The sequence below is a fragment of the Psammomys obesus genome, unplaced genomic scaffold (genome assembly GCF_907164565.1).
Source record: "Psammomys obesus unplaced genomic scaffold, mPsaObe1.curated_primary_1811, whole genome shotgun sequence".
Taxonomy (NCBI): domain Eukaryota; kingdom Metazoa; phylum Chordata; class Mammalia; order Rodentia; family Muridae; genus Psammomys; species Psammomys obesus.
In genome coordinates, this window is record NW_026595981.1 from 8,590,002 (window position 1) to 8,605,521 (window position 15,520).

A 15,520-nucleotide genomic window follows, 5' to 3' on the forward strand; every position below is an offset into this window, starting at 1 on the left:
ACAGCATAAGCTTGGACAGGAAGCTGGCCTAAGATGACCACCTGTCCAGCACTCATGTGCAAGTCTGGGGTCTGGTGAAACCAGGCCCTGCCGAAGATGACCCCTGTCTGGTACCATAGTGCACTGCAGAGCCACTCCTGAGATGACCCCAGACACCCAGAGATTCTGGGGTTCGCTAAGAGGAGAGTAAGTTGTGGAAAAATGGAAGAGAAGGGGAAACAGGAAGATGTGGGCACAATGAAGAGAGGTAGAACTAGAGAATTGAGGGCAGTGAGGAACAGCCCTAACTCACTGATGTGAGTGGCAGGTGATGCCACCTGGGACCATGGTGAGATGCTGGCCTTTGCTGCCACCATGGAATACACCTGGCTCTGTGGACCTGCAGTAGCAGGAATCTGTTACCACAAAAGGCCAGGCAGATGTCCCTGGTCTGTGCTCCCACAAGGGACATGGGGGCTGTGAAGAACTGGTCCTTCCCCTTGCCTGGACATCCTGGGAAAGCTGGCCCTGGGGGCATGAGAACAGGAGAGCTGACTCCACCCCTATCATGCTGCAGTCCTTGGGGGAGTGGGCCTCACATTATGAGATTTGTGGATGCCTGGCCCCCTAGGATATGAATGTGGGAGAGCTGCCACTTCTCTTTCATGTGGTGGCACAGACAAGGGAGATGAACCCTCATCTCCCTGGCCCCTCACCACTGCTGCAAGTGGGAGACCTGGCCCTGGGTTCAAGAGATCAGAAGAGCTGGGCCTGTCCTTCACCAGCTTCAGCACCCAGGAGAGAAGGCCATGTACCTCACATGGATAGCACAGTAGAGCTTATCCTAGTGGTGAGGGGACAGGAAAGCCAGCCTAGAAGCATGAGGATGAAAGAGGTGGTACTGTTCTGCCCAGTTCGCGAACCCCAAAAGACCAGGAATAACTAGACTCCATTGTAAATACATGAGGTTCTTTTCATTGTAAATCATTACAAGCCGCAGCTTGGGCCCACACTCCCTACCACCAAAGCAGTGAGAGCCGAGAACCCGTGCCCAGGTTAGTTGGGTGATTTAAAGATTCTGGTCCATCCCAGCATGTCCAAGGCAGGGGTGATTCCTGCCTGGCAAGCATCTATTGGTCAAAATGTTATATTTTGAATCGATTGGTTATAGGTAGGTTCCCAGACCATAATGACCTGGTGTCCCTCCCTAGGGGGATGGGCCAGTTTCCTAGCAACTATTATCTCTAGTGGGTAAGGAAAGAATGCAGGCGGTCCTTTCCCCCAGGGCATTATTGGACTTCTCCACCCACCTACTTCAGGTCTTAATAATAGCTGCTAATTTATCTTTTGGGCTCTCATTTTCCCCTTTCCCACGATCATTTGAAGACCCAATCTTGGGTCTTCCAGACATGACTCCTTGTATCTTATACATTTACCTTTTTATAATGGGATCTGAGTACCATTAGTGTATTGCTCTCAAGCATTTCTTTATGAAAGCCATTAAGCAATTGAAAATACAAGGCTCAAAGATAAAAATCAAAATGAGTAGGGGTCCCTTCAGGGTAGATATAAGCCAAGGAGAACTATTATCTTTTTTCTCTAGGATCTCTCTAGGCTTTTAGCCCAGTTGCTGCAATATTAGTTTCCATTTCAGCTAAGCAGATGCCCAAGATAATAGTTAATGCCAGGGAGCCAGCCCCTTTTGACTTAGCATTTCAGCCTGCTAGGTGGGATATGGGTGAAGATCCATCTTCTGGAGCTTCTTCAATTCTGACCATTGGACCGTAGGCATCAGGGGCTAGGGAGGCTGAAATGCCACTCAAAGGCTGGGCAATAGGGCAGTCCCAAGCATCTGGTTAGTTAATCCACCCGAAGAGGCAGGGAGCAATCATGTCAGTTTCCAGAAGTCCAGATTCCAGCTTGCAGTCCACAGCTGATCCCGGAACAGAGTCAAACAGGTGAAAATCTGCTGAGACAAATTTAGACTGGAGACAGAAGTTAAAATTTGTCTATTAAATGGGAAAGACCAGGGAAAATCTCATTTGTGATCCCTTTGAGCTATGCCAGATCCAGGTCACATCCTGAAACTCTTATGAATTTTTTTGGTACACAAAAGGAAATAAATATTTAGCAAATCTAATATAACATTCTGAGAGTAACAGGTAAAACTACATCCAATGGAATGAGCATAAGTTAGCTGTTTGTTTTATAACCTTTATAAACAACGTAAGTGTGTCCATGATAACACTTCTTCTGTGGGCATAGCTGCTGGGAGCTTGGTTATTTTTCATACACTCAGCATCTACTTTTAGCTCCCATTTCCATGTTTACACTGGAAAGTTAGGCAGAAATACATTATTGGCTTTAGTGCTAAACCCTGGATGCTCGGATATTTCTTTATAAAGTAACTAGAAGGAATAAGTTTAAGATATTCCTGTGTCAAAGTCTACCCCAGATACGGCAGATATTAAGAATGCCATACTAAAAGCTATGACTTTGGGGTCAGATATACACATTAAACAGATGTTTTTAACATGACAAGAACACCTTTAAGTCTATCTCAAGAAGACAACCAAAGGAAATTAAAATCTCAGCCTGGTGACTGAATAATAAGCTCATTATATAAGCTCAACTCTATTGATCAATGCCAAAACTCTGAACTTCTGAAGTCTTATAACATAAGCATAACAGTAGCATAGAGGGGGGAGAAATTTAAAATAGCTCCTATTTTTAATATGTTTTAAAATATTTTTATCTCTTTATACTCATAATTATATACCTTAAAACATCAACTTAGACTGTCCAATCTTTTTTTGCATTTATCAACCCTAAAACATTTTCCAAACCAAATAACACTCTCTGGATTTTTACAACCTAAACTCCTATATCCTCAGACCCTACATAGGCTCCATTTATTTATCTTAAGACACAGGCAACTAACATGAGTCCTGTGAGCAAGGCAAACCTGTTTTTTTTTTCTAATAAGAGATCTAATACCCAGTAGTTCTAGCTAATGAACTGATCAATGAGCTAACAGTGGATCTAATTGTCTTCTCTCTAACTGCAAAGCTACCATAAGCTTAGCATAGCTATCAAGGTGTTCAGAGACCCGAGAAGAATAAATTATAAGCTAAATAAATATATCAATCCATGTGCCAATCAAAATGACAGAGATGACTAGTTAGTCCATCACCTAGGCAGTATCCCTGTCTCCTGTGGTCTCATAACATCATGAGCAGAGGTGGTCCAGCTAGGCACAGATGAGAGACTGCTTCTGTGGAAAGAGGAACATGAGAGATTGACCTCACCTTGCCTCTCACAATGTGAGACAATAGCTCTCAAAGTGTCCACAGCTTTGTCCACAGTTTTGGCTGGGCCCTAGAAGTGGGCCAATGGAGGCAGTATTGCCCAGTGGTTAGCATACCACAATCCAGAGTCACAGTCATCTGTTGTTGTGCCCAAATCTTCTCAGAGACCTTGAGGAGCTACTGCCAGGATTTCAGGACTTTCTGTCACAATAAGCTTACCTAGTTAAAATGCCATATTTATCAGATCTCTGACAAGCTTGAGGGCCAGCATATCTGAGTTACTCTTTGTCTTTATCATCTGCTCTAAGCCGTGTCCTATAAAACAGAATGCTATACTCTTTAGTTCTAGCATATTTCTGAGATGCATGTTCTAGAACTATATATTTTAAGACAAATAGGCAAACTTCATAGTTACCCATCCTAGGCTTAACCTTAAAAAAAAACTGAAGAGACTAAGGCTCAACTGCAGTATTTAGCATGACTTTAAATCTACTCTTTCTGAACTAAAATCAAAGCAAACCTCTTAGTCAGATACAGTTTATAGAGAGGCTAGCAAATCTTGCTGATCCTACCACTTTGCATTAAAATTGAACAGTAAAAAGCTTTGCATTTAGCACTAATCAGAGAACTGAACATAACTGAGATACCTAAACAAAATGGTGGCAAACTCATAGCTCCACCCTCTTTATCTCTGGACCAGCATGGCGGCTGGCCACATGTAACTGAACTCAGCTGGAAGCCCTAAACAAATATGGCAGCAAAACTACAGCTCCACTAGCTCTCTATCCCTGAACCATCATGGCAGCTAGCCACGTGTTAGCACAGGCTGCAACTGACAATACCAAACATAGCCATTAGGTGCTGCTGATGATACAGCAAACACTGTGGAGCATCCACAATCCCCCACAACCAAAAGTTTTAACATAGTGATCAAATAAGTTTTAGAACCAACTGCATAATAGAACAGTACAGAACAATTTTAAACTGTATGAATTATTCTAGCCATACCAAACCTATCAGCCAGAATTCTTTCCCCTTAAAAGAGCATAAAAAACATTTTGCAATGAGGAATCACCAGCCTTTTAAATGAATTATAACATATTTAAATACAGTTCTTTCTCAAATCATATTAACTTTCTGGCTTTTTATAATACATCCACTAACCTTCTGCAACATTCTATATACCTTAAAAACTCTCATCAAAATCCTTTCCATTCTGACATGATCCTGCTGGAGCCCAGCATCTATGATTTGCTTTTTATAGGCAAAGCAAAAACAAGTTACATTAATACAAAATGTTCTGAAACTGCCAAATTATTTTTTAAAATAACTTCCCTGTAGCAGATAACATAAAGGTCACATAAACAAACTCTAAGGAACTTAGAACAAGTTTTAAGGAACTAGGTGAAAACATGTTTTTCCATAAACAAAGCAGCTTAACAAACAGCTCTCCACAAGATAGATTTTAAAAACTGCAATTTTCCCAATTAGCGCAAACCATATGGCTTAGTTTTACTTAGTAAAATAAAATAAATACCAAAGTATTTTTGTTCTCCCCCAAAGGATCAAGAAACTTTCAAATTTTCTGTTAGACTACCCAAGATCATTGTTATACCCAAATGCCTGATAAACTTTAAATGTTTTATTATATAAACATTTAAACATTTTTTAAAATCTGTTTTTGCTATATCAAAATAAAGTACCCCTTTTGTAGGAAGAGAAGTCACAGGGCATAACCATAATCTTAAAAGTCAAAACCAGATTTTAAAACCAGAATTTACCAGTGCAAACAATGTAATTTCTAAAATCAATACCAATTTAAAATAATTCATCCTTTTAACCTAGAAGGAAATGAGAATTATTTGACCAAGGCTCCTTTTTTTTTTCCATACCAAGATGGCGGTCACATTATAACCCACATGGTAAAGTCAAGATGGCGGTGAGGCACTGAGGCACTTCACATACCACGTGGTAACCTATACATATGCGTTCATAGACCTTATAAACACATAGGCACACATATACAGTTTAAACAAGTTTCATGAGGCCTTTCAGAACAAAAACCAGAAGGTAGACACAAACAAATACTGCACAGAGACATTGAGACAAAAAACACTCACCAGCTGGCCAAATTTCCTGGGACCAAAACTGACTCTTCTGGGACAGGCCGAACATACTGATTCCTCCTGCATTGGGTGCATGAGGCAAGGGCCCTGATGCCCCAGGAGACACTGAGAGTGGGCTGTTGCCCGAGGAGACACCGAGTGGCACTCACTGGGACCAGGCAGTACAGATTACCCACCAAAATACTGAAAATACTGATGAAGCTAGGGGCGTCCCCCTGAACTTCAGCAGCTGTGACCACCAGTGTGTCCACCTTGATCACATCTTGCTACCCAGATACTGACACCCCGAGCTCTGAGGAATTTTCAGAACAGAGAACAGAAAGTACTGCACATACAGACATTACACAGAGACAATTAGACACTTACGGCCAGCATAAAAAACCTCCGGGTCAGGTTCCTGGAGTCTTGGGATCCCGGATGAGCCCCCAAAATGTTCTGCCCAGTTCACGAACCCCAAAAGACCAGGAATAACTAGACTCCGCTGTAAATACAAAAGGTTCTTTTTATTGTAAATTACAAGCTGAAGCTTGGGCCCACACACACCCACCACCAAAGCAGTGGGAGCTGAGCACTGTGCCCAGGTTATTTGGGTGATTTAAAGATTCTGGTCCACCCCAGCATGCCCAAGGCAGGGGCAATTCTTGCCTGGCAAGCATCTATTGGACAAAATGTTACATTTTGAATCGATTGGCTATAAGAAGGTTCCCAGACCATAATGATCTGGTGTGTAAAGAGCCTGAAGCAAACGCCATTACAGGATGGCGCCGACATCCGGTGTGTGAGATCGTAAACAACTGCCTATGCGCATGCACTAAAGCTGAATTCAAGCCAAAGAGTAGCTCACTTAGTGATGTAAGATGGCCTGATGGGCTGCATCCAATCAGGAACCAACACGTCACCATTTAGAGTATAAAAGGAGTGCCATTTTGGGGCTCTAGGTCTTCCTCTCATTACTGCTGAATAAACGCTTGCTGCAGAAGAATCCTGGTGTCCATGTGCATTCTTGCTGGCGAGACGACCACGCGGGCTACAACTGGTGCCGAAACCCGGGATTGAACCAGGGACCTTTAGATATTGTTTCAGATTCCTGTTATGTAGTCAATGCAACCAAAGTATTGGAGGCTGCTGGCTTAATTAAGGATTCCAGCAAGCTTGCCAAGATTTTTCAAAAGATTCAATTTACCTTGATTAATAGAAGGTCTCCTGTTTTTATTACTCATATAAGGGCACATTTAGGCCTACCGGGACCGATGTCCCGTGGATATGACCTGGCAGATCGAGCCACAAAATTAATAAATATTGCCCTTTCTTTAAATTAGATTTGGCTCAGGATTTTCATAAAAGGTTTCATGTCACAGCTGAGACGCTGCGTCGTCGATTTGACATAACTAGAAAAGAAGCTAGAAATATAGTAACCCAATGTCAAAATTGTTGTCAATTCTTACCTATGCCTCATGTTGGAATTAATCCTAGGGGAATCCGTCCATTACAAATTTGGCAAATGGATGTTACTCACATCCCATCATTTGGCAAATTACAATACTTACATGTCTCTATTGATTCCTGTTCTGGAGTCATATTTGCCTCTCCACTAGCTGGAGAAAAGGCTACCCATGTTATTCAGCATTGCCTCGAGGCTTGGAGTGCCTGGGGAAAACCCAAAATTCTTAAAACTGATAATGGACCAGCATATACCTCTCAAATATTTGGACAATTCTGTCGCCAGATGGAAGTAACCCACCTGACGGGCCTCCCCTATAACCCTCAGGGACAAGGAATAGTAGAGCGGGCTCACCGCACACTCAAATCCTACTTAATAAAACAAAAAGGGGGAGTTGAGGAGGCTCTGCCCTCAGTACCACGAGTGACTATTTCCATAGCACTCTTCACCTTAAATTTTTTAAATTTGGACAATCAGGGCCGGTCAGCAGCAGATCGCCATTGCTCAGAGCCTGACAGACCAAAAGAGATGGTCAAGTGGAAAGATGTCCTGACTGGTCAATGGAAAGGCCCGGATCCTATTTTAAGAAGATCCAGGGGAGCTAGTCTGTGTTTTCTCACAGGAAGAAGATAATCCCTTTTGGTTACCGGAACGCTTGACACGGAAGCTTGTGATACCTGAAGATGACTCCCCAAAGGACGTGCCTGCAGAGGTTCCTGGTGCTTGTTTGGATCCTCCTGATTTGGGTTCCTAGTATTATAGGGGACCAACGTTGGGCCATTTTATCTGCCTATCCAAAACCTATCCCAGACATAGCTCGCACATTTTCCCCAAGTTTTTCACCTCCAGTAAAACCTTAGGCTTACCTTATCTACCTCATGATGGATCTATAGCACCCTTGGGAGAGAGCCGTGCCTTCCTTGAGTCAGGGTCCCTCTGCTTTGTGTTTTCGATCACAGAAAATGTGACCGCAGAGGACGAGGGAGATTGTATTCGTTTGATTAACAGACCCCTGGCTTTGTTTCAGCATTCGCGAAAAAATTATGCGAATATAACTCAAAAGCAGAGAGGGAGTGATGAGGGCATCCATGACATCTTTTATACCACCTGGGAACAAGTTACCTGGATAAATTGTACTTTCCTGGCGCCCGACTACAGGGTGTATTCTCAAGAGGGAACCGGGTGGAGATTGGGTGATGAGAACCATCCCTCTCAGCCTAGAATGGCCCCCTCTTGTCGTCCTGGAGACGAGGGGGTCCTCCCGCCATGGTCTGATTGTCAATCTCGGGTCACTCGCTGGGCTGACAAAGCCAAAACCTTCACTTTCTCCCCTAACATGATAGTAGATCCAAAAGAAGCTTCATGTATGAAAAAAGGATTGTTTGTGCAAGATGAAGGAATGGACCCATTTCACAAATGGGTGCTTTGTGGGATAAATGGCAGTTGCACGGATATTTCCTCTATAGGATTTCTCCGAGGCGGTGCAGTGGGAAAGTCAACAGTCACGGGTACTATGACTGCCACACAATTGGGAAAGCTTGGTGAGAGAAAAATATTGGTTAATACAACTACGCAAATTATTGGGTGGAATCAAACTATAGTAAATCAAACGGATTATCCACCTAGCCCCGTTTGTGTGTATCCCCCCTTTCTGTTTATAGTCTCTAATGCTCCTTTCGCAAATTGTAGTAGCGATACATGTTGGATGTCGTAGTGCTGGGACTCGAAACGATTCTCACATGCTATGGTTGCCAGAGTCCCTCAATGGATTCCCGTTCCGGTGGAAACACCATCCACCTTGTCTCTGTTCAGACAAAAAAGAGATTTTGGAATAACCGCAGCCGTTATCACAGCAATGTCCCTTAGTGCGGTGGCAGCCACGGTTGCTGGGATTGCCATGTCAAACAGCGTCCAGACAGGCCCGGTGTTAAATCAGTTATCTTGGGCAGTAACAGAGGCCATAAGCATTCATTCATCCACCACCGCTCAATTAAAAGGTGGCCTGATGATTCTAAATCAACGTTTGGACCTGGTGGAAGAGAGATTAGACATCCTTTTTCAGTTAGCTCAAATAGGGTGTGAAAGAAAAATGGGAGCGCTTTGCATTACTAGTTTACAATATGAAAACTTTACACGAGCCGCTAATCTGTCCAGAGAATTGTCTTTATACCTTGTAGGAAATTGGTCAGAAGGATTTGATGAGACGCTGGAGGCATTAAGAGCAGCAATTGTGACGATTAATTCAACACGAGTGGACCTGTCACTGACGAAGGGACTCTCCTCGTGGATTTGTTCAGCCTTTTCTTTCTTCAAAGAATGGGTGGGGGTTGGTTTATTTGGCACTATGCTCTGTGGTGGATTGGTCTTGGTTCTTTGGTTGCTTTGTAGGCTCAGAAGCCAACACGCCTATGATAGGGCCATTATTACTCAAGCGCTTGTTGCAATAGAGCAAGCTCCTCCCCGGAAGTTTGGCTTTCTTTACTTCGCAAGTGAGGCTGTAAACAGCCCTTGCACTCCCAGGAGACGTTGAACTCCATTGCACGGGAAGGGTGTCATGCCTGCTTGAGTTGCCTACCTTACACTCGGTATGTCAAGCTAAGGATTGCACAGAGAATCCTAAATCGCCTTGATAGGCTCTCTGAAAGGCATGTCTAATTGCATGAGGGTTGTGTCTAAGTTTTACCCTCCCTCAGGAAAAAGGACACGGGCTGGGTCAGGACAGTCGATGAATGTAGGGTTCGGGGACTGTACCAGTACATTAGCCATCTGCACCGGGGATTGGACCTCTACCTTTGGCCGTTGTGTCTTAAATAAAATAAAAAGGGGGAGATGTAAAGAGTCTGAAGCAAACGCCATTACAGGATGGCGCCGGCATCCGGTGTGTGAGATCGTAAACAACTGCCTATGCGCATGCACTAAAGCTGAATTCAAGCCAAAGAGTAGCTCACTTAGTGATGTAAGATGGCCTGATGGGCTGCATCCAGTCAGGAACCAACACGTCACCATTTAGCGTATAAAAGGAGCGCCATTTTGGGGCTCTAGGTCTTCCTCTCATTACTGCTGAATAAACGCTTGCTGCAGAAGAATCCTGGTGTCCGTGTGCGTTCTTGCTGGACAGACGACCACGCGGGCTACACCCCTAGAGTTTACCTCTGAAATTTTAAAGACACACAGATACTTTAGTTTTCCTTCTCTGTGGAACCATGGAATCTGGAGACCTCTGGTGAGAAGCCTGCCACCATTGCAACCAATTTGTACTTGAGCAACGGGACGTCTTCTCGTCCAACGGACTTAGTACTCTGAAGGCATGAGGGATACTAACAGAACAGCATCATTAGGAAAAGGGGTGAAAGTCGAAAGGTCCAGAGAGGGTGTACAGGAAGAGAAAAGCAGCATCCTTCTTGCTTGAAGTCTAGTATCTGATCATGTGGCCCGAAAGCATCAAGAGAGGTCTCCAAATCTTCTCCTATTCCATGTGTGGTGAGGCTACAGTCTTGATTTTAAATTTGAGCCTTGACCTCTCCCCCTCCAGAATTGAGCAGAGCACACAGCGCTCTTCAAATGTGTGTTCTGCTATGTCCTGTCGTCATCCTTCATTCCCTTCCTATTTTCTATCCCAAGGGTGATTGTTTTTGACCAGACAAGATTCACAAAAATGGCAGAATTCTCCTTTAGCGAATCCAAAAGTGTTGAATATAAATCATTTTCAACAAAAAAGTGGTTACAACGAGTTAAAGAGACTCTCCCTCGAACTGTCTCTGCATTTGCCAACACTGATGGGGGATATTTGTTTATTGGTTTGGATGAAAACATGGGGCAAATAACTGGTTTTGAAGCAGAGAAGGGAGATCTTATGTTTTTAGGGAGTGAAAGAGAAAAGTGCATCCAACAGCTGCCTGTCATGCACACATGTGAGGAGAAGGAAAACATACAAGACACATGCAAATGGAATAACAAGAAACCTAGAATTGCAAAGACAAACCACTACAATAAAAGATCTTTGGGAGGTATCTCCATCCCTGATCTCAAGTGTTCTATAGAGTAACAATAATAAAAAATGCATGGTACTGGCCTAGAAACAGAATGGTGGATCAATGGAACCAAATAGAAGACCCAGAAATAAACCCACACACTTAAGGACACCTGATTTTTTACAAAGATGCCAAAACCATACAGTGGAAAAAAGATAGCATCTTCAACAAATGGTGCCTGTCTAAGTGGATGTCCACATGTGGAAAAATGCAAATAGATCCATACTTACCACCCTGCACAAAACTAAAGTCCAAGTGGATCAAAGACCTCAACATAAAACTAGACACACTAAACCTGTTAGAAGAAAAAGTGAGGAAGAGCCTGGAACTCATTGGCACAGGAGACAACTTCCTGAACAGAACACCAACAGCACAGGCTCTAAGAGCAACAATCAAGAAATGGGACCTCATGAAACTGAAAAGCAAAGCACTGTAAAGCAAAGGACACTGTCGTCAGAACAAAACGACAGCCTACAGATTGGGAAAGATCTTCACCAACCCTATATCCGTCAGAGGGATAATATCCAGTATATATAAAGAACTAAAGAAGTTCAAAAGCAACAAATTAAGTAATCCAATTAAAAAATGGGAAACAGAACTAAACAGAGATTTCTTGATAGAAGAATATCAAATGGCAGAGAAACACTTAAAGAAATGCTCAACGTCCTTAGCCATCATGGAAAGGCAAATCAAAACGACCCTAAAATTTCACCTTACACTCATCAGAATGGCCAAGATCAAAAACTCAAGGGACAGCACATGCTGGAGAGGTTGTGGAGAAAGGGGAACCCTCTTCCACTGCTGTTGGAAATGTAAACTTGTACAACCACTCTGGAAATCAATCTGGCGCTTTCTCAGACAATTAAGAATAGCGCTTCCTCAAGATCCAGCCATACCACTTCTGGGCATATATCCAAAAGAGGCTCAACTACACAATAAGGACATTTGCTCAACCATGTTTGTAGCAGCCTTATTTGTAATAGCCAGAAGCTGGAAACAACCAAGATGCCCCTCAACTGAGGAACTGATACAGAAAGTATGGTACATCTACCTACACAATGGAATACTACTAAGCAATAAAAAAACAAAACAAAACAAAAAAAAACAAACAAACAAACAAGGAAACCATGAAATTTGCAGGTAAGTTGTGGGAACTGAAAAAGATCATCCTGAGTGAGGTATCTCAGAAGCAGAAAGACACACACGATATATACTCACTTATATTAGACATATAATATAGGATAAACCTACTAAAATCGTACACCTAAAGAAACTAATCGAGGGGGAGAACTCTGGCTAAAAAGCTCAATCTCCATCCAGAAAGGCAAACAGGATGGACATCAGAAGGAGAAAACATGGGACAAGTCAGGAGCCTGCCACAGAGGGCCTCTGAAAGGCTCTGCCCTGCAAACTATCAAAGCAGATGCTGAGACTTATGGCCAACTGTTGGGCAGAGGGCATGGATTCTTATGAAAGAAGTGGGAGTTAGTAAGTCCTGGAGGGGACAGGAGCTCCACAAGAAGAGCAACAGATCCAAAAAATCTAGGCACATGGGTCTTCCCGGAGACTGATAGTCCAACAAAGTAGCATGTATGGAGATAACCCAGAACCCCTGCACAGATGTAGTCCATGACAGTTCAGTCTCCTAGTGGTTTCTTTCCATAGTAATGGGAATAGGGACTGTCTCTGACATGAACTGATTGGCTTGCTCTTTGATCACCTCCCCTGGAGGGGGGAGCAGCCTTACCAGGCCACAGAGGAAGACAATGCATCCATTCCTGATGAGACCTAAGAGACTAGGATCAGAAGGAATGAAAAGAAGACCTCCCTTACCAGTGGACTTGGGGAGGGGCATGCGTGGAGGAGGAGGAAGAATGGAGGGATTGGGAGGGGTGGAGGGAGGAAACTACTGGCGGAATACAAAGAAAATAAAGTGTAATTAATAAGAAAACATTAAAATTAAAAAAAATACACATGCAAATTCACTGAAGTCCATGATTCAAGCGATGTGTGTTCATATGTCTGTGCGCTCAGAGTAGAGAGATTCTGCTGCGCAGTGTTCACTGCAGAGCCCGATTCCTGGCACGTGGAAGATGGCTGCGTGAAGAGGTTTGCCATGGAGGAATGGGTCAAGAGACTGATGATGTTGCTAGCCAGGCTCAGGTGTGGGAATTAGCAATCTCAATACACTTAGCTAGGAAAGTTGGAAAAGTTTCTCTTTGGGCCTTGGGACAATACCATTAGTCCTGACTTGATTCAGTGAGTGATCGCCAGTGGGACCTTCAAGCCTCAGCTGCTTCTGCCATCCACGTGGGAGCACAGATCCCTCTCTCCCTGGGTGTTACCCCAACTACCTCTACTCATGTGTAAAGGAAGCCCTCCAACATCTCCCCACCTGAGCTCCATTTCAGTTGCTGTTTCTTTCAGAAATTCTTGCCTCAGCTGTTTGCTGTTTTACTTCCCACCCCTTTCCCATTCACCTTTCTCCCTTAACTTTCTTTCCTTTCAGTCACATTAGTAAATAATACACAGCCCTATGGTCTATGATGTGGAAAGTGCTGCCCTAATGTTTCAGGTCTTGTGAGAGGAGAAGCTCAGCTGAGGCCAGACCAGCACCAGCAACATCTGCAAAGTTCCAGCAGCTGCTTCCATGCCTGCAAGCTCACTGCTGCCTCACCAGCCCTGAATCTGTTTTTCAATAAACAGATTGATAAACAAACAAGAACCTCAGCAAAGATGCTCACAGTGAAGTCTTCTTTGTGAGAATCAATCGATAGACTTTGGTCCATTAGCTCTGACTTAGAATTGGGAATACTTTTATTTCAAACGACAAGCATCACATGGAAAGTCATGGAATTAATAAGTTCCAACTCCAGCGTCCAAAGCCAAGGCTGACAGACTCCAAAGTCCATGTCAGCTGCTGCACCTCTCTGCCTCCCTGACCATCAGAATGAACGACAGGTACCTCAGGTTGACTGAAACTGTTTGACCTATGTGGAGAAGAAGAAATGCACTTACATATTTTACATCAACCAAATTGTTTTACTCTTAGGTACTAACATGTTTTCTCTAAAATCTAATGTTTACTCAAGTGGTTTCCATAGCAGGAAATGTTCAGAGGAATGCATTCTCTACAGTAGAAAAATTTAAAACATAGTTGGCACTGAAACTTCTGTAGTGTGGCAGATATAAAAATATTTACTTAAAAAAATTGTGATCCACAAAAGGAAACACATTCTTGTTCTACCCTGCTCCGATGTCTAATAAGACCGGTGGGTTTACCTTGTGGCTGTGCAAGTCTATGTTCACTAGGGAAGCTTGGCCTACCTTGTGGTTCCCTCTGAGACATCCTCTTTCCATCCCTGGAGCTCTGGGAATGGGGTCTGCTCCCTCCTTTGCTCTGTGGAGCTTCCTGTTTCTCCGAGCTCTTCTCCTGTCTCGCCACCTCCTTGATGCCTCCTGATGACTGACTTTCTGTCTTCACATTAGCCTGCCCTATGCCCCCCGCCGATGGAATTGGAGTGACAGAGGGAGGGGATAGACACCCCCAACATCAATGCTGCTATTATCAGGACGAGGTAACGCCCCAAAGCAGTCCCCTGTGGAAAGGTTGGGAAAAGGTTGAGCGGGGAACAGGGGAAAGTGATTTAAAATATTTAAAGCATGTAAAATATTTATCTACCTGGTCTATGAAGGAAGGGAGGTCCTCTGAGGCCTTTTGTGTAATTCCTGAAATGGGGGATTCTATAGGTCCCTCATCTAGCTTTCTCCAGGCCGCTAACTAACCTGCTCCTGACAAGGGGTTGGGAGAGAGAGCAGCCTGCTGGAGGCCTGTGGAATATTGGTCAGCTGTGCCCGAAAGCATTCCATAAGTTATAGGCACCTGGGGGCTAGCTCCTTAATTGTGTCCCCCCTGGCCCCTGCATTCCTCCTTGTAGATAGGCCAACCATTTAAGGAAGGCTGGCCTAAAAGGACAGCCTTGGTAAGGTCCATCCAGTCTTGTGCAGTGCACGAGTGATTTGCCAACCCCTCAAGATAGGCCCAAGGGGAATTAGACCCATCCTCCGCCACTGCCTTACACAGTTCCTTGACCCAAATACAGAGGGGGCCTATGTTCTTTGGGCAGTCTCGGAGGGAAGAAGCCCTACAAACCCTCAAAGTTGGGTGGGAGAGAAAGAAGGTAGTAGGAATAGGGACCTCTTTAGATGTAGCTCCTTGGGGGCGATTCCACTCTCTGTCATCAGGACTCCACAGTCCAGTCACACAGCAAACAGCAACAGGAAGCAGCAGAAGCAGCACCGAGAGTTCTTTGGAACTTAGTGAAGCAAAGCAGTGCAAAGCGAGGAGAAGCCAAGCAAAGGGTTGTCTGTCTGTCTGTGGGCTCTTATTTATCCCTTCTCAGAGTCCACACAAGGGTGTTTTCCAGCTGCCAAAAACCAGGCCTCTTGCACCAGGCAGTTTCCAGCTGACAGAGATCATGCACACTCTCAAGAGTCTGTTTTCAGCTGAAAAGATCATGGTCCCTTTCACAAGTCTGTTTTCAGCAGTGGGTAAAGCATTTCCCGTTCACACACTTGGGACCAAAACAATAAAACACATAAAAGGCACCAAAACCTCCAAAGGTTAGCAGTGGA